The sequence below is a fragment of the Equus przewalskii genome, chromosome 29 (assembly GCF_037783145.1).
Source record: "Equus przewalskii isolate Varuska chromosome 29, EquPr2, whole genome shotgun sequence".
Lineage (NCBI taxonomy): Eukaryota > Metazoa > Chordata > Mammalia > Perissodactyla > Equidae > Equus > Equus przewalskii.
The window spans coordinates 17120164-17139587 of NC_091859.1; the positions used below are offsets into that span (position 1 = coordinate 17120164).

The 19424-nt window shown below is 37.1% G+C and overlaps 1 long non-coding RNA gene across 1 annotated transcript in view; it reads left to right on the forward strand.

Moving 5' to 3' along the window:
* Positions 1-1398: 1398 nt before the first annotated feature.
* LOC139080195 (uncharacterized) overlaps positions 1399-19424 on the forward strand; it is an 80402-nt gene continuing 62376 nt past the window's right edge. Inside the window, exon 1 of the long non-coding RNA XR_011534484.1 lies at positions 1399-1507. This is a non-coding gene — a long non-coding RNA (uncharacterized lncRNA). The remainder of the gene's footprint in view (positions 1508-19424) is intronic.

Below are 19424 nucleotides of genomic sequence, written 5' to 3' on the forward strand. Positions count from 1 at the left end.
TTGAATTGATTTTGCTCTCCTGTGTATTTCTGTAACATTAATATTTTATGAACACACTCCTTTAGAGCACCTATCACTACACTGAATTTAAATTCTATGAAATCTCTCTGTCCTCATAGACTCTGGGATCCTTGAGAGCAGGGACTGTGCTTATTTCACCCTTGTGTCCCTCCACTAGTGCCACCACCACTGCTCCAGTGTGGAGCACTATGGCAAGCATTCAATAAACACGTGTTGAATAAATGACTGATACACAGTGAGAGAACATCAAACATATGGCAGGCTGAGTAGTTTAATCACAGACCATGGATAACAGGGAGCCAAAAAAGCAGATGCCACAAATTCAAATTCTTAGTAGGTTTCCTAGAAGATGACAAAAATGCAACAGGTAAGAAAAAGGGGACTGACCCTGTGACTGAGGGGTTAAGTTCATGCACTCTGCTTCAGGGGCCCGGGTTTGCTAACTCTGATCCTGGGTGCAGACCTACACATCACTCATCAAGCCACACTGTGGAGGCTTCCCAAACAGAAGAACTAGAATGATTTACAACTAGGATATACACTTATGTACTGGGGTTTGGGGAGAAATAAAAAAAAGAGGAAGATTGACAGTAGATGTTAGCTCTGGGCCAATCTTCCTCAAGAAAAAAAAAAGGTTTTCTAGTGTTAATAAAAAAGACAGTAAAATAAGCTATAAGGTTGATGATAAACCGCAGTTAATAGTTGGCCACAGTATAAGGGAGAGAAGAGGGATCGATGTGTGCTGTGGGAAATATACTCCCTGGTTTAATGATATGCCTCTCTCAATTCCAATCTGTTGTGTCAACAAGGAAATCTGGATTCAATATTGTTAGATGTACCAATTTCTAAGGAAAGTCAGAAATTGAGTATTTACATGACATATTCCAATTCTAACACATTGGCTTTTTTTAAAAAAACACATAGTGTGAACCAAACAAAACACATTCTACGGGTCTGAAACAGAGGCCGAGAGAGCTGTCAGGCCCTCTGAAGAGCTCTGTGCAGGACTGACAAAGCTGAATCAGTATTTTAGGAAGTTTAGTTTCACGCCAGACTGTTTCAAGGCTGATTCCAGGCTGATGCACAAGTATATTCAAATTCAGTTCCCAAGGTCTTGAGTCCAGAAGCATGGTGGCGATAGCTTATAGATAATACTTTTATAATCTTCTGCTGTCTTTCCTATATTTGACTCTCCTGGGTGACCACTACAATGGCACAGCCTAGTCAGTTCAGATATTAGGATCTTTACGTTTCAAATGTTATTGTCCTTTCCCCTTTACTTGTATCACTGTCATTGAGTTACTATTTCCTACTACATTTCCCATAATTCTTCACTACATTCATTCCACCCAGCCAGCTCTCTTTTTCACGCTCCCTAGAATCTGACAGGCCACAGAAATATCTGATTTCAAAGAGATGCTCGCATTCTATACTGATGCCATCTAGGAGTGTAAATGCCCCATGTCACACTGCTGAGTGGAGAAAGGTAAGAAAAATCATTACAGGTCTTTATATTTTCTTATCTTTTAAAGTGTTTTGAAGAGACAGAAATGTTTTATTTTTCAGCCAATGTCTTAGAAATTTATTTTTGTTCCATCTGTGCAAATCCAAATGCAATAAAAATTTTGAAGGATAGAACTGAAATGTGTACTCAAAATGTGACACCAATAAGATTACAAGAAATAGTGAAGGAAGTCTTCTGTAAGACTGACAATGACTGACTCCAACAGCATGGATTTGAATATAAATCTTGCACAAATAAATGGACTACTAAGAAAAAATTAAGCTGCTATCCTGCCTGACGAATATGCCATTATAGCAATACAAAGGCAAACAGATTCGTTTAAGTTAGGCTAGAGGCTTAATTTTTTTCACAACTATCATCAGAAAGTACATATTAAGTTCCTATTCTCAACTCATTTCATGATATAAATTTTTTTCACATTTTGAAAGTAGGGAAATCAATGTTTAAGACAAAAAACAAAATATACAAAGAAAATTTGAATTGGCTAAAGCAAAGTTTAGTTACTTTGGTAGCAATAGGATTTTTTTTTTAAGTAGATGTGAGTGTAATCAGATAATCCTATTTTCCAACTAATGGAGATTATGGTTCTATCTTAAATGTATGCATTTGAAGATTATGTTTGATTATTTGCTGCCTGGGATTGATATAAAATTGGCATATTACAATATGCCATGATGTGATTAACCCAGTTGCATATCATTAAACCATTATTTAGTAATTAACAGTGTTCTTATAAAAAGAATGAGATACATTCATCATTTATTTTCAATACAGCTTTGTATAATTAGAATAATATGCTATTTGATCTATTAAGCCACCAATTAAATACAAAATACTTAATAGGTACCAGAGAGTTGTGCTCTGAAATTGCACAATTGTCCATTGTGTGGTCATTTCTCTCACTGTCCCTTCTTCCAAAACATGGGGGAGCAATCCATAAAATACATTCATGGAAAAGGGAATATTAAGAAACAATGAGAGCCACAAAGAAGTCCTGAAGTGGCCAATAGTGTTACCCTTCTCCAGGCAAGTAGAAAAATCTAATTTGTGTTCTATCTCCTTTCCAGGCCCCTACTCGGTGCCTTTGAAGATGAGTATAATTAATAAAATGGCACCAAACTGTCAGAAAAAGAAAACAGAAAAGGGCACAGTTTAAGTGCCTAGATTATAGAAAAATTGGAAATTTTAAATAGAGTATTTCTGAACAACGACGAGGTGGTTTTTCCAACTTCCAATTAGGGATTCTATCTTTATGAAGATTCGTGTCCCTGGCAAGAGATCGAAGTCATATATTCTTATTATTCTCTCCCAATTTATCTTTAATGTGCTATCAGATGAAATTTTATCACTTTATTCAGAGTTTATCACTTTATTCTGCTCAAGAATTTAACACTGTCTACAATATCAAATCCAATCTCATACATTTTTCAAGATAGTCACAGACTAGCCTTTGTTACTTTTAGAATACTAATGATGATGGTAAAAACAATAAAAGCTAACATTTTTCCTAGGTATTGTGCTAAATGTGTCATATTATCTCATTTAATTCATGGTGGTAAAAAAAAATGGGGAAACTGAGGCTGTGAAAAGTAACCTAACTTGGCCTGAGTCTTACTGCTTCTATGTGGCAAAGTCAAGCTAAATCCAAGGTTGTATGTTACCTTCCAGTACGTGCTACAAACTTCACAATATTCCACCACTCCTTAACCTCCTCTGTACTCTCTCTGAATCAGACCAGACTCTTCCATGTACTTGGTATTGACTCATTCTTTTCTCAGTGTCTTAGTTCATGCTATTTCCTCCCTTAAAGTGTGTACTTTATTGCTTAGCCAAAAACACTTCCTCTTTCAAGGTGTGAATCCCATGCCTTTTCCTCCAAAGCTATTCCACCCCAAATGCATACCTTGGATCTAAGACTCATTCATATTACCATAGTGCCTAGTGAAGAGATACACAGGTGGCTATCTTTCACTAAATATCTTTCTTGAAAGCATTAATAGTAAGGACACAAATAATCCATTATAAAACAAAGAATGGTGTATGCACATTTGATTCCTTGTTACAAAAGATAGGTTTGCTGCCAGACATATTTTCTGTGCCAGATTTTCCATCATCAACAAAATTTTCAGAAAGATTTTCATTCACTTTCTGACTGCCCTTGGCCCGTGCCCAATTTTTTTCTTAAGAGCTTCCAAATTTACAAGTGCTGCTGCTGAGCACAAGCAGTATACAGCCAGAGCAAGAATTTTTCTTATAGAGAAATGGGATCCATTTCAATTTGGAGGCAAAAGAGGGAACTCTTCTGAGGTTGTACCCATTGTCAGGAATGGTGGGCTCCACTCCTCTTTTGACTTTTCCTCACTACTTTCTCTGCTCCCTTTTCCCTTGGAATCAGGTCCATTCACACCCTTGGGATGAGTCTTGGCTTGGCCATGATACTAAAGGAAAGCTCTTCTTGAGAACATGGTGGGTTCACTAAAGCTCCAGTATATTTTACTACATGTTATTCTGACACCTTTACCCAAATCCTAAGCTCATGATGCCCAAACTCCTTTTTGTGTCTCTGATACATTCATTATTGGCAGGGCAGTGATGACTGCCAAATTGGCAGGCTGGTGGTGGGGGGGGGGGCTGCTCTGGACCCTAGACAGGACTGACTAGGTAGAACAGTTGCCATTTCTTTATGCTAGGCAACATCAGGTGCATAGGTATCACTTCAAGAATGTCAGTTTAGATTCGCTGCATAATTGTACTTACAGAAGAGTCAGCATGGTGTAGTGATTGAATGGACTCTGAAGCCAGACTGTTTAGGTTTGAGTTCCAGCTCTGATACTTACACACTGTGTGACCTTGAATAACTTAGTTATTTGACCTTATAATATCTCAGTTTTTTCGACTACAAAACAGGGATGATAATAGGTCTTATCTCATAGGGTTTTTGAGACAATTAAAATGAGTTAACATATGTCAAGCCTACAGAGCAATGATAGCACTCAACAGTGTTAGCTACTACTGTTTAATATTTGTTGAGTAAATAAATACCAAATAATGAATTTATTTTATAATAGGTTTTCTTCACTTGTCTCCTTCCTCCTCAAGAACAAGAACTACTTGAGAGCAGAGAGCAGGTATTACTCCTCTTTGTGCATCCCCAGCAGTTTCCTGGAGGATGGGGCATTGTATGTGCACAATGGCTGTTGAAGGAATGAAAACTGTGGTCATTGGAGAGAAGGGGTAAAGGGAAGTAGAGTTAAGGTTGTAAGAGTCAAAATTATTTAGGAGTAATGAGACTATTATGTTGGCAGTTTGGTCCCCGTCAGTGTTGAAGTCATGTCCAGAGTGATGGCAGTAGTTAAAGTGAAGAGGCAAATCATGAAACAGATGTCAAAGTTCTGAGGAGAGAAAAAAGTATGAACCTAAAATGTAAGAAGGCATTGGCATGGAGATTAGCTTCAACTGCTGGCACAAACCACTTATAAACAGAAGTATCCAACATATAAAGAGTTTTCCATGAAGAGGAAGGTGTATTGTCTGGTGATACCTGGGGAAACGGAATGCCAACACTACTCATAGTATGTGAGATATGAAGTATCCCTTTAAGATGACTGAGTATTCTTTATCTCCTATCTTCAATGTCCTAAAGCAATTTTCAAAACAGAGCTTATGATATCCTTCATTTTCTTCCACCAAAATATATACAAATCAACAACAACAGTATCATGGGATGAATCATGTCCCTTAAAAATTCATATGTTGAAGTCCTAACCCCCAGTACCTCAGAATATAACTGTAATTGGGAATAGGGTCTTTAAACAGATAGTTAAGATAAAATTATCATTAGTGTGGGCCCTAATTCAACAAAATTGATTTCCTTATAAGTAAAGGAAACTTGGACACAGACAGGTACAGTGGGAAGATAATGTGAAGACACAGGGGAAAGTTGACCATTTACAAGCCAAGGAGAGAGACCTCTGAAGAAACAAACTCTGCTGACACCTTGGTCTTGGACTTCTAGCCTCTAGAACTGTGAGAAATAAATTTCTGTTGTTTAGACCATGTAGTCCATGATACTTTGTGAGGGCAGCCCTAGCAAACTAATACAAACAGCAAAAACAATCTGTTCTTCCTCTAGTGTTTGTCATTTCAGTAAGTGGTACCATTGTCCTTATAGCTGTTAAAGTCCAACACCAACGAGTCAGTTTTTATTTCCCTTTTTCTCTTGCTGCTTGAGCCCACATCTAATCCATCAGCAAATTCTTTTAACTCTACCCTGAAATATACCCCAATTCAACCAAGTCAACTCGACACCCCTGTTTCAGCCGCCATCATCTCTCTCTGTCTCCCTCTTCAAACAATCTCCTATCATTCTCCTCTCAAACTGTGCTACAGCCACCGTGACTTTTTCCCTTCTTCATAGATGCTAGGTTCATTCTCATTCTGGGAAGTTTTCACTTACTTGCTAGTTATTTTCTCTGCCTACAATTATCTGTGCCCTCCTCCCCCGGGATCTTTGTATCATTGATCTTTCTGGTCATTTGCGTCTCAGCTAAACATGTTCTCAATGTTATAACCTCTCGAGCTAACAGCTCTGACACATAACCTTATTTTATTTTCACATTTTTATTATTATCTGATATTTGCCTGTTTATTATTTGGTTGGTAAAGAACGTTCATTGGGATTTACTGCAAGTCTAGGATTGGCAACTTGTTCTCACAGTTGAAAACAAGAGATATTAATTGTCCCTATATTCTCTTTTCTTTGTTAAAAAAAGGAAATTAAAAAAAAAATCTATAGCTAGAAGAAGGCAATTCTCTTCAAGTTTTATTTAGACGCAAGAAAATTGGCCCTTCTCTCAATACCACAACACACAACCATCCCATAGAGAATCTATGGAGATGGCTGGGGAACAGAGAGGCAGAGTGTTCTGCCTCACCCCTCCCCCAAAGCCAAGTATGACAAAAGGTAGAAATTGGGGGTGTCTGCAAGAAGGAAATAGTAGTAGTCCATTCCCCACTGTATGTCTACTTGAGCTATCATGTCAGTGTGACTACCTAAACACAGGGCAATGACCTGGCAAGAGGAGAGGAAAGACAGCAATCTTATTAGATGGTGAGGCAGGTATGAGGATGTTTCTCATGAGTGGACACCCCATAAGGTAGTTGGACTTTGGCTATTTTGATGATATCCAATCAAGGTGACACCAGCAGAGAGATTCTGTTGAGTACACCACTGGGATGGGAGCTGAGGCAATGCAAGAGGCAGCATTAGAATTACATCTCTCCAACTGTGGGGTTCTATGGTCAAAGACCTCAGAACGTCATGTGAAAATCTCATTTCAGGCCTGACAAGAGAGGCAGAGTTTGGATACCTGTCATACACAAGGTACCAGATGCCAAGAAGCATTTGCCAAAAACGTGACAACAAACAAACACAAGTTGGGAATAGAGACACTTGTCTCTTTTCCTCTTACTCCACTCTGCTCCCAACAATTGCCAGAAGAAAGGAGAGCTGTAAGGCTGTGAATCAGATATGATACTGGAGTTTTTAACTGAAGAAAGTTAACATTTAACAAGCAAAAATTACCAGAGAATTTTGGAATCTTCCCAAGAAAGGATTAAGAACAAAAATTGAACTCAATAGAAAATAGATAAGAGAAAAAAAATTCGTATTTTTTATGTCATAGATTTGAGATACCTTAATACACTGGCTACAACTTATTAGTCTAATATATACACTCCATGTACTCTCATGTACCTCTGTATGCACAATGCTTAGAACAGTGTCTGTACATAATAGGGTAATAGAGTATAGGTGACTAAAGGACTTTGTATTTTGGGTGGTAGTTGAGCATGATGAAAATGGAAAGAAGAGAGAGAAAAGCTAGCTTTGATGTTATAGGCATATTCAGACTAAAACCCAAGTATTCAGACACCTGATGTGATTAATCTATGTCCATGGTCAGCAGTCCATTTGAAGCCCCTAAAAAGGTTCATAGAGAAGTTCTCTTGGTAACCTCAAGAGTCCTCAGCCTAAATCCTTGAAGTGGCTAGCATTGAGAATGCTTCTACCACTTGGAATCAGCAGCGACCTCTGCTGGTTTAGAGACCTTGGGCTTCCGTGGTAAAACTGGATTGTGATCAGGAGCAAATGAATCTTGAAGACAACTCTGTGCAGGTAGTTAGAGGGAGAGTCCTGTAGTACCAAGAAGCTCCCTCAGAACGATTGACAGTGAATCATGCTGAGGAAGGACCCGGCAAGATGCTAAATAAAACATAAAGCTCAAGAGATGTAAGGCAATAACACGCTGTTAAAGTTTTGCTTCCTTTTTTACTTTCCAGACTTCCCTTGAGCTGCAGGTTGTACTGATTTCTCCTGGGTGGAAATGTGAGGGAAAAGGAGATAAGGGTAGACGGATGAGGGAGTGATGGAAACTGAAGGCCACCTCAGGGGAGTGTGACATCAGGAGAAGACTCCTCACCCGTCCTAACAGAAACAAGTGATGGCTCACCTGCTGTGTAGAGCTCGCCATGGCCCATCACTGGTTATCAGCAGCAACACCAGCCAACCAACAGGGGACTATACCAATGGCCAGTTAAGAAAAGAGGTTGCTGTCTCTCCTCCTCTTCCCAACACTGGTTTTCCTCAGATATGATTCTTGAATAGAAATGTTTCTGACTAGTGAAAACAAAAAGGAAAAGATGATGAGGGATGCACTTGTGAACACAGTTGATCTTTTACTCAAACGATTTTTCATCCAAAGTCTTTTGATTTAAAAAAATCTCCTTTTTACAATGTCAACTTTTCTTTTTTAAAATATTAAAGACTAACTACATACTTTGATTTCTCAGGTTGAAATTTATAGCAAAGCATTTTTTCTTTATTTTTAATAGCTTTCAATGACCTAATTTTTTTTTCAGCAATCCCTTTTATGTGGTACATAGAAGGGAAATACAGACAGATAAACGAAAGCCAATTTTTTTTCCAGAGAAAGAATGTGAATGCTGTAATTTGAAGGAAATGGCAAGGTATGCACTGATGTGATTGGCAAACAAAAAATTCAGTCTAAGATGTGGCTTTAATATGAAGCCTGTTGGGTAGCGTCATTGAGGGAAAGCAATCATCTATGGTTTCAGGAGATTCCCATTCTAATCTCAAATGAGTTGACTATTTTTTACGTAAATTTTAGCATGCCTTATATCTTCTCTGGGCCACAGGCATATAAAATAAAGATTTGGTCTAGAAATGGTCTAGAAAATATCTAGCATCTCTTCCAAATGTGAGCATCTATGACTCCTTAGGGTTGGGAATGACCCCAGACAGCTATGAACTGAAGGAAAGAACCCTTTGGGCAGTTCCTCAGTTCATTGTGAAATCCCTCTAAAGACCATTTCATTTCAGACTGAAACGTAAAAATGTTTCAAGGTAGAGCAAGACATAAAATTAAAAGAAATGTTTTAAACATGTATTCCATATAGGATAATACATTAAAGAGAAAAGCTATGACTAAAGCAAAGTTCCATGAGATCAAAGATTGGATCTGTCTTATTTGTTCCTCTATTATCAATGCCTGGCTCAGGGTGACATTTAGGAAGTAATGAAATAACTATTGGTTGAAGGAATAAATGTAGATAATTTGTCACAGTGAAAAAAATGTTTGTTAAAAAAAACAGATAAACTACTTTACTAGCTTCCTTTGATCCCATGTCATCTCCACCCTGCAAGGGCACAGACCAATGTTGACACGAGGCAGGATGGACGTACCAATGCAATCTCTGCCTCAGAATTGAGACAACCCAAGGCACTGTGCCCCATGAGTGACTGCTGCATTCCTATGTCAAATCCACAGTCATTGAACGGGGGCATTTAATCCCAGCACTGACCACCAGGCTTCTGCATTAGCCAAACTTTATCCTGTTTTGCTGACAACAGCCTTTAACGTCCTGTTTCAGAGCCTTCCCTATTACTGTGAGTGTCACTCAGATTCAGGTTTCTGTCTTGGTCACAGCTTTACTTTCTGATTTCAGTAAATTGCCAGCTTCTACCTTATCCCAGTTATAGCTGGGGACCCACGTAGCTTCTTCGGATTCCCATAAATGTGTGTGGGAATCTTCACCTAAAATCCAATTCAATGCAAGGCTTCATTATCCATGGTCATCAGTTTCCTCCATCTAATATTTATCTTATTTCCTAGAATTCTGAACATCGCACACCTGGCTTTCCCAATCTGTGGCTCTTTTGGAGCTCCTTCCTGTATAGCCTTCTGGCTGCCTTGCTCTTCTGATGGAATCTCCACTTACAGATGGCCCTGACATAAAAACCAGCCTGAAACTTCCTTAACTTGGTATAAATAAATAATCACATTGGCCAAGTTGTCCTGACTCATAACAAGAAGTCATTTTCTTTCACCTATGAAAGCAATTAACAATGCTTTCTATTTTGGGATCTATGAGAACATGATCTGACAAGAATAATAAGTAGTTAGAACCAAAATTTTGAAATTATTAACCAATGAGAAAAATGTTGTTAGAACTTCCAATTTTACCACAAAGCAGTTTTGCCTCATGCTATTTTTTGAAACATACAAAGAAAGGAAAGTAAAATTCACCAATGACCATATTCTTTAAAATCTTATAAAAAAGAACTGAAAGTTTCTCCTTCACTTCTTCCAATATATTGCCTGGAGAGAATGGTGGAGTATTTATTGAACACCTACTGTGTATCTGGAACTGTTGTGGGAGCTGAGGATACAGGGCTAAACAACAACAACAAAATTATCTTATTTCGTGAAGCTTATATTTTGATTGAGAAAACCTGCAAACGAAAGAAAACTAAGAGAAAAATATAATGATAAATGGTAAGGAGAAAAATAACTCTAGAGTGGGGACGGGAAGGGTTACAGGAGTAGATTTTAGATTGGGCGGCCAGGAAAACTTCACAGAGGAAGTGATAAGTGAAACCATGCAGACGTCTAGAAAAGAACATTCCACAGATGGAATAGGAAGAGCAAATGCTCTGAGTTGAGGATGTAACTAGAATGTCGGAGGACAGCAAGGGGACTTGTATGAATGAAGTGGAGGGAAAGTGTAGTCCTAGAAATCCTAGTGATTGAATTTTGCATATAAGTGGAAGGTCAAGCCAGTAGGATTTGCTAGTGGTTTAGATGTGGGGTATGGGACAAAGAAGGGATTCAAAGATGCTTCCCAATGTTTAAGCCTTAGCAACTGGAAAGAAAGAGTTGTCATAAAGTGATATGGGAAGACTGTCAGAGTAAGTTTAGGATGGTTTAAGAATCAGAAGTTCAATTTTATTTTTTATTATTAAGTTTTTATTGAGCTAACTTAGTTATAACACTATACAGATTTCAGGTGTACATTATTATAATTCGACTTCTGTATACATTACATTGTATTCACCACTAAAGTCTAGTTTCTATCCATCACAGTACAAATGACCCCCTTTACCCATTTTGCCCTCCCCCCCAATCCCCCTCCCCTCTGATAACCACCAGTCTGTTCTCTACATTTGTGTGTTTGGTGGTTGTTTTTATTTTCCACATATAAGTGAAATCATACAGTATTTGTCTTTCTCTGTCTGATTTATTTCACTCAGCATAATACCCTCAAATTGCGTCCATGTTATTGCAAATGGCAAGGTTTCATCTTTTTTATGTTAGAGTAGTATTCCATTGTGTGTATATATATATAGTACATCTTCTTTATCTGTTCATTCATCAGTGGACACAGTTGTTTCCATGTCTTGGCTATTGTAAATAATGTAATGAATACATGGTTGCATATATCTTTTCAAAATACTGTTTTTGTATTATTTGGATAAATATCCAGAAGTAGAACAGCTGGATCATATGTCTACTCTTCATTTTTTGAGGAATCTCCAGACTGTTTTCTACAGTGGTTCCACCAGTTCACATTTTAGACATGTTAGCTTTGGGATGATGACATGTCATTTGAGTAGAGATGTTAGTAAGCAGTTGGAAAGGAGTTTGGAGTTAGGGAAGAGATCCAGAATGGAGATGTAAGTCTGAGAGTTATCCTCATATAGATGGCGTTTAAAGACCGAGAGTGGAAGTGATTGTGGATGAAATGAGAATAGATTTAAGAATAAAGCTTTAGCTAACTTTGAAGTTACATAACTGGAAAGAGTAGAGAGACTAGCAAAGGAAAACAAGAGTAAGGAACCAGAGATGTAAGAGGAAAACTAGGTGCCTATGGTGGCTTGTAAGCAAAGAGTAAAAAGTGATTCAAGGAATTTATTCTATGATTATATAGAGTCATATATGCATAACCAAATATGTATGTATGCATATGTCTGTGTATTTATGTAAAGAGGATTTTTATTTTATAAAATGAGATCATGCTATATTTAATCATCTAAAATATGTTTTTTTTAAGAAAAAATTTTTTTGAGGAAGATTATTCCTGAGCTAACATCCCCTGCCAGTCCTCCTCTTTTTTTTCTTTTTTTGTCTGAGGAAGATAGGCCCTGAGCTAACATCCGTGCCCATTTTCCTCTATGTTATATGTGGGACGCCTGCCACAGCATGGCTTGATAAAGCGGTGCATAGGTCCACACCCAGGATTTGAACTGGCGAACCCCAGGCCACAGAAGTGGAGCGCACAACTTTAACTACTGCGCTACCAGGCTGGCCCCTAAAATATGCTTATTAGCTTATCATGGAAGAAATTTTTGTAGCATCCTCACTCTTAAGATTAAAGATATTTTATTTTCAAATGTTTGACTTTCCACATTATTAAAACAAAGTATCATGATGAATTCTTTTATTTAAAAAAATGACAGTACAGTGAAAATACTGGGTGTGGATTTTTAAGGTAACACTTGCTTCCTTCTATCTAGTTAGCAGAAGTTCTCTTTGTAAAATTAAGAAACCAAGGAAAAACAAACCAAGGAATAAGGGAATAGGAACCAAAGAGAAGAAAAAATCAAATTGTTCATATTTTTTTACTGTTGCTATTAGTACATGTCAACAGATGCTGATTTTCTTTTATTAAAATCAGGAAATAGGGTTTGAATAGAGTGGAAATTTTTATGAAAAAACTATGAAACAGCTGACAGTTTATGTTCATTCTTACCAAAGATGAAAGTGCTGTTTTTTCTAAGATTCTAGCATCTGTTGGTTTCACAAAGATAAACTCTGTGGCAAATCACCTATGTGGGAACTCCACGATTTTCATTAGTTAGGAGAGATGAAAAATAAATAAATTCACAGTAGTTACAATGTGTTACTATTCACACATTTAAGACAGCGACAATATGGCGCATTATTTCCCCCCATCTGGAAAACGTTGAATGAGCGGAAGGCATTCTGTTAGAAGATATGGATGGAGTATCCCTCAAAGGCTCTCAATGCTCCGCAGATTTCCCCCAAATAAGAGAACTTTTTAAACACTGAATTAGCTATGTCACAAGACATTTCATCTACTAAAACTTAAGTGAAAATCAAATAACTAATTATTAAACATTGACTATATACCAGAAACTGTGCTGGGCAGTTTACACTTTGTAACATGTTTCAGATCATTCACTGGCTTTCAGCGTGGAGTGTATAGAAATGTTTGTTTTGAAGTAGTTCTCTCAAAGAGAATAACAAACATCTCATAGAGCATACTTTAAGGACTTTATTAATTGGAAGTAAGTACACTGGCAGCACAATTTTACAACCAGTAGTTCTTAAGATCCAAGTGTTATAACAAATTACATATCTTTAAAAAATTTCTGAGTATTTACCATAGACATAAAAGTAACACAAGTTCCCTCTATGAAAAACTGTCCCTGAATAAAAATAACTGAGGTGGGCAAAGTCAGTAATTTTGTTATTCCTCAACTGCCCGTGAAATACCATTCTCCTTCTTCTTCATTCTTTTGTTGTTGTTGTTACTTTTTGCTGGGGAAGATTCTCCCTGAGCTAACATCTGTGTCTATCTTCATCTATTTTGTATGTGGGTTATTGCGACAGCATGGCCACCAACGAGCAGTGTAGGTCCAACCCAGGAATCAAACCCGGGCCGCCAAAGCAGAGTGAGCTGAACTTAATCACTATGCCACCGGGCTGCCCCCATTCATATTTTTTATTTTGAAAAATCAACTGGATTGAAGTAGATTTCATGTTCAAAAGTGCTTGCTGAAATGATTTGTAGTAAAATAGCAAGAAAGGATGGCATGTTGTGAAATGATTTCTGAACTGGCCTTCATTCAGACCAGGCCTGCAATCTCAGCTCTGATGCTAATTGGCCACTTACTCTTGTCTTTTAGATCCTTATGCCCTCTGCTCTCCTCTTTGTAAAATAAAGAAAGCAAACCGTGACTATGCAGACAATCAAGGAATGGGATGCTGAGATGCAACTTCTAGATTAGAAGCCATTTCAATTGAAGTATCCTTTTCTGGGTAAATACAGAACATTTTTTTGGTAGCCATGAAATTAAGGGAGAAAATTATGAAAATGTCTTGTTTCTTTCTATTTTTAGAAATTATGATGACCTTTTATAATCTCTTTTTTTTCTTTTCCTACAAAGATGGTTTCTCTTTTACTTTGTTCTGCTTCATCTGAGGATCTTTGTTTGTATGTTTTCTGATTACACTTCGCAAATATTTAAGTTAAACTACTTTTAGTTTCCATTCTCTTTTCTTGCTTTTATATTTTTGTCTTTTCCCTTTGCACTTCCCCTGAATTGACCTTCTGCAGCATCCCTTGGGCTCCTTAGCAACAATTACATATTTTTATTTCTTACATTACTTTTGGAAACAAGTCTGAAATTTTTAGAGTAAAGTTTTGTGTGTATGTATATCTCCTGCATCACAATCAATATTTGTTGAACGGCCAACTTTCAGCCCTGTCTCCATCTGCTGATTCATGTTTCTTGTCTATGGATGTCAATCTTTTTCATATTTTGTGGAGAACACAGAATTGATGTTCTAAATCGACGTTCTAAATTTCCTCTTTCTTTCAGAAAACAATTTTCAATATTAAGTTCTTGCTCATTCTTCATGACAGTTCTTGCATTTTCTAAGGCCTCATTTCACTTATTTGCTTTGTACGTTTGTTGAATATTCAGTCACCCTCAGACGGGACATGATGAATCTGGGCCTAGCATTTGATGGCGCTGAGACTTTCAGCCCCTTCATTGTGTACTTATTCTTCTCTAGGGTACGATAAATGTCCCCACTCAGCTCTAGAGCAGGCCAGACTGATGCACCAGGATCCTAAGTTACTTTGTGATATCCAGCAGAGATTTATTGAAAGTGGGGCTGGTGGACCGAGGTTCAGTTTCATGCAGGTTCTCTCACCTGGGAGATTCTGTGTTCTTTTCTATAGACTTGTTTTGTGCTGTTCTCAGCATATCGATAACCAATGTTGTGGCTGGACTGACCCTTGTGGTTCTTGTTATATTGCAAGATGCCTTCAGCAATAATCATCAGGGAATTTTTAAAAAGACAATGTTTATTACTTCCAAGACCTGGAAATTACATGACACACCTGGGCCACATAGTGAGGTTACAGGTAGAGGGAGAGAGAGAGAGGTCAGGCTTTTTGGGGGGTCGAGGGTGAGGGCTTAGGGTTTCGTGGGCTCACCCATTATTGGTGAATTTAAAACATAAGAGTGAGAATTTAAAATGCAGGAAGAGAAAAACAAGTAGCCCAAATGCTGTTATTGAAATCAACCAAGATCTCTAAAATAAAGGAACCTGGAGGTAGTGGGTGGGTGGGTGGGGGTGCGCCTGGCTCTTTATCTAGTCATATGGCTGGCAATGTGTTTATTGAAATAGCCATCTTTGAAGTGGATGCCTCTTTGAAGTGGATGCCTCAGCAATCAAAGCTTAAGTTGAGCACTTGCATTCCAAAAAGAAAAACCAACTGTCAGGGCTTACACTACAAGAATAAAAATATGAAATGCTACGCCACAAAGCCCGTAGCGCTTCCAGTGCTCTTCCTGTCTTTCTTTCTTGACAGCAATTTTTTTCTTCAGCAATTTAGCATCATATGTTGCAATGTGTTTCTGTGGGTTACATCCTAGTTGCTACCCTGTCCCCTCCTGGGTGTTGAATCATTGAAGGGATCCAGGCAGGAAAGAGCTAACAAGAGTGGAGGGGAGCGATAGGCTCTGTCCACAAAAATAGTCAATGAGCATTTGGGAGAGTGAAAGACAATTTTGCGTGTCATGGAATTAAAGGGGTCAATGGGATAGTGGTGAGATTTCTCTTTTTTTTTCATTTGAGGAGGTGGATGAGGGTGAGAGGGGAGGTAGATCTTTGTGGTATTCTAATTCAGAGGGTGGAGGTGTGGTGAACATTCAAATGATGTATTTCTCAACACTTTACTAAATAGTTTTCTTTTACATTTAGTTTACTCTGTCTTCTCAGCTTTTGACATTTTAGTTTTTTGGTATATTTCCATGTGTATTTACTGTGAAGCTGAGACAAACCACATCACGCACTACATTATGTCTACATGTGAACAAAAGAGATTTTGAAGCTCATTTGAAATCCAAGCCACTATTCCAGATTGCTGGTTATATATACCCATATTTCCTCTAGGCCTTCTGTGACAGTTATTAGATTGGGCTGTAAAAATTTGAGGGTATATTGAAAAACACATAAAGAAGCACTTTCATCAAGAAATGCAAGGTCATAGCTATAAAGAATCCAGGGCCTCAACTTTTATATTAGTCTACTTCTAAGTTCTTAAACAAAAATATACCATTCCAGCTCCATAAAATTTAAAGGGCAATGAGAGTTAAAGAAATTCTTTATTTAAATTTTTAAGGAATAATTTCCAAATTTTCACATATTCACAGTACATTCTGAATCCAATTGTAAATAAAGGCTTATATTTATTATAAATAAATGCATAAATACAGAGACAGGGGAAAGAACTTTGAGGTTGAAATCAGGAATTTTCCAACTCCATCACCAACAATATCGTGATATTGATCATTAATCACAAAATGAGGCAACTTTAAAAGCCCCTTGAAAATCATTTAGAATGATGGTTCAATGTACTATAAGCTATATCTCCTTTTGATAAACTTAAAAATGTGATGTTGCCTCCTAGACTACGATAACTCTTCCATGGGATATTTGTCCCTTTTTATTGGTAATCATTCGAATATGTTTTCCTACTCAAACTGATGTAGAGGTCATCAAGCTTTAACATACATAAATTATCTTTGCATAATTAATATTGAATATGCAATATAAAAGTACAACCTAGAAATTTTGACCTTCCATCCCCTCAGTTAAAAATAAATTATCCAGGGCCCGGCCCAGTGGTGCAGCAGTTAAGTGTGCATGTTCCACTTCGACAGCCCAGGGTTCACCAGATCCCAGGTGCGGACATGGCACCACTTGGCAAGCCATGCTGTGGTAGACATGCCGCATATAACGTAGAGGAAGATGGGCACAGATCTTAGCTCAGGGCCAGTCTTCCTCAGCGAAAATAGGAGGATTGGCAGCAAATGTTAGCTCAGAGCTAATCTTCCTAAACAAATAAATAAATAAATAAATAAAATTAAAAAATAAATTATTTAGATTAACCTCTTGATTTGAGACATAAGAAAAGTCATGGAGAAGTGCACTATCTTGTCAAATATTGCACTACTTGTAATTGGAAGAAGTCAGGGCCGTGACGCAGCCTTTCCACAAAATTATACAATCCAGCAAGATAGGATCCATTGACACGGCTTCATAAATTGATATCATTCCGACAAGATTCTGCTGTTTTCTGGGTTTCCTTTGTGTGTTATGTCGGTTAAGATAGTTTTGAGCTACTTTGCTACCCTTATTTTCTAACTTTTATTCTTGAGATCACAAAATGATTGTTTCAACTCTAAGCATGGCATTTAGCCATAGTCACACGGAAAAATGGGGAATAGTAGGAAGAGGTAGGGTTTTTTTGGAATATATCACCTTATGTCTTATTAACCCAGAAATATATCATATGACCACACCTATTTGCAAGGGAGTCAGAAGCAAGACATTGACATACCAAGCAAAATTCATCCATTACTGAATATCTGTTATTCAGTAAATATTAAGCAACTGGCAATATCTGCCCCACATACTCTTATATTGTTGTTGACATGCATGGATATTTGTAGCAATTGTTAAGTATAGCTAAATTAATAGGATACATTATTTATGTCAGCCTCAAATAATAAACTAGTTTTCTTAAATTTTTATTTGCAAACTTTGTAGTTCTTCTAGTATGTATGATATTTTCCTTTTATATTCAAGTTTATATTCATAATCAATGTTGGTCTTTGTTCAAATATCAGTGGTCTATATAATTGATCACTGATAAGTGATAATTTATGAATTATAAATTATATTGACAAATTATATTCTATAATGATGAAGATTTTTCATTCTAATAAATTAGCCATGCTCTTTTAGGCCAAATGAGTCTTACATTTGAAACAACTTACTCATGCTAATGTATATTCATTAAATCTGGTAAACATCAGATGAACTTTGACTATATTGTAAGCTACAAACGTATTAAAAGAAAACATTCTTAACAAGAATATTACAGTGATATTAGGATAAATTTCACAGTTTTTGAAAAGAATTTATCTTTTAGACTATCCTCCTGTAATACTGTTTTTCTTAAATGACTGATAAAAATTGAATATCAGTGAGATAGTAAAATATTCTCTGGAAAGTATTCTAGGTTAGCAGAATGTGTTACCACAAAATGTGTCTCTTTGGCTTCATTGTTTTTAAGAACAAAAGACTCAGGAAGAAATGTTGAACATCCCTCCAACTGCTTAAAAGAATTTAAGATATATGGCCTATTTCAGGAAGGAGATAACACCATAGATAACTAGAATATGATATGAACTAGGTGTGGTAGACCGGGAGGAACCTAGCAAGGCCCATTTGATCAAAGAGCTCTCCATGTCCCATTGTCTCTGCGAGGCATGGCAAATATTTGTTTACTAAACATTTGCTTTCCCACCTCCTTGTGAATTGCCTTCCTCCCCTTTGAAGTCCCAAAACAATACTCACAATATCCTCCCTTGTCTTTAGCTAAAGATGGTATTTAAAGTGGTGGCTTCAGCCATTTTGGTGAGTTGGTTTTCCTGGGTTTCTCTCATGTACATATGCTATTAAATTTCGTTGATTTTCCCCTGTTATTCTGTCTCATATCAATTTAATTATTAGACCAGCCAAAAGAACCTAGAAGAGTAGAGGAATATTTCTTCTTCCCCTACAGTATATAGACTACAACAATTCTGCATTTTTAAATAAGTTCATATTTATGCCTTAATCAACAACCAGATTTGGGGTTATAATTAACACTTTATTGTGGACTTTGAAATGCCTAATGAGAACTTGTGGCTGAAGAGGTAGAAAATTGACATGAAATTATCCCCATAGACAAGGGTTCTCTGCAAAAAATATTTTTAGTACATTAATGAGCACAGGAAAATGGCCAACAGAGACCTCAAAGAACAGCTTCCTAGAATATTATTTTGAAATCTTATTTCATAAAGAGTTTTGCTTATTTTGTCCTTACAGTATCACATTTCTCATCAGTTCTCAAAAAGCTAGCAGGTAGAGTTTCTTAAAAGGGGGGCATGAGTAAGAATAATTTAACTTAAATTTCTTCTCCATGAAAACCAGTATTTTTAAAAGATTTTGCTGTTCCTGGCCAAGGTCTGATGCACAAAATTACAAAACTGCTTATGAAAATGTTGTATAATGAAATATGAATTATGGATCTGCACAGTGTTTTGTAGGAGGCTTTCTGAAATCTGGGAAACAGATAATCAGTAATTTTTCACAAAATTTAAAATTGTTTCATGAAAGAGATGCCCAAAATAGTATGGAAGATGAGCTAT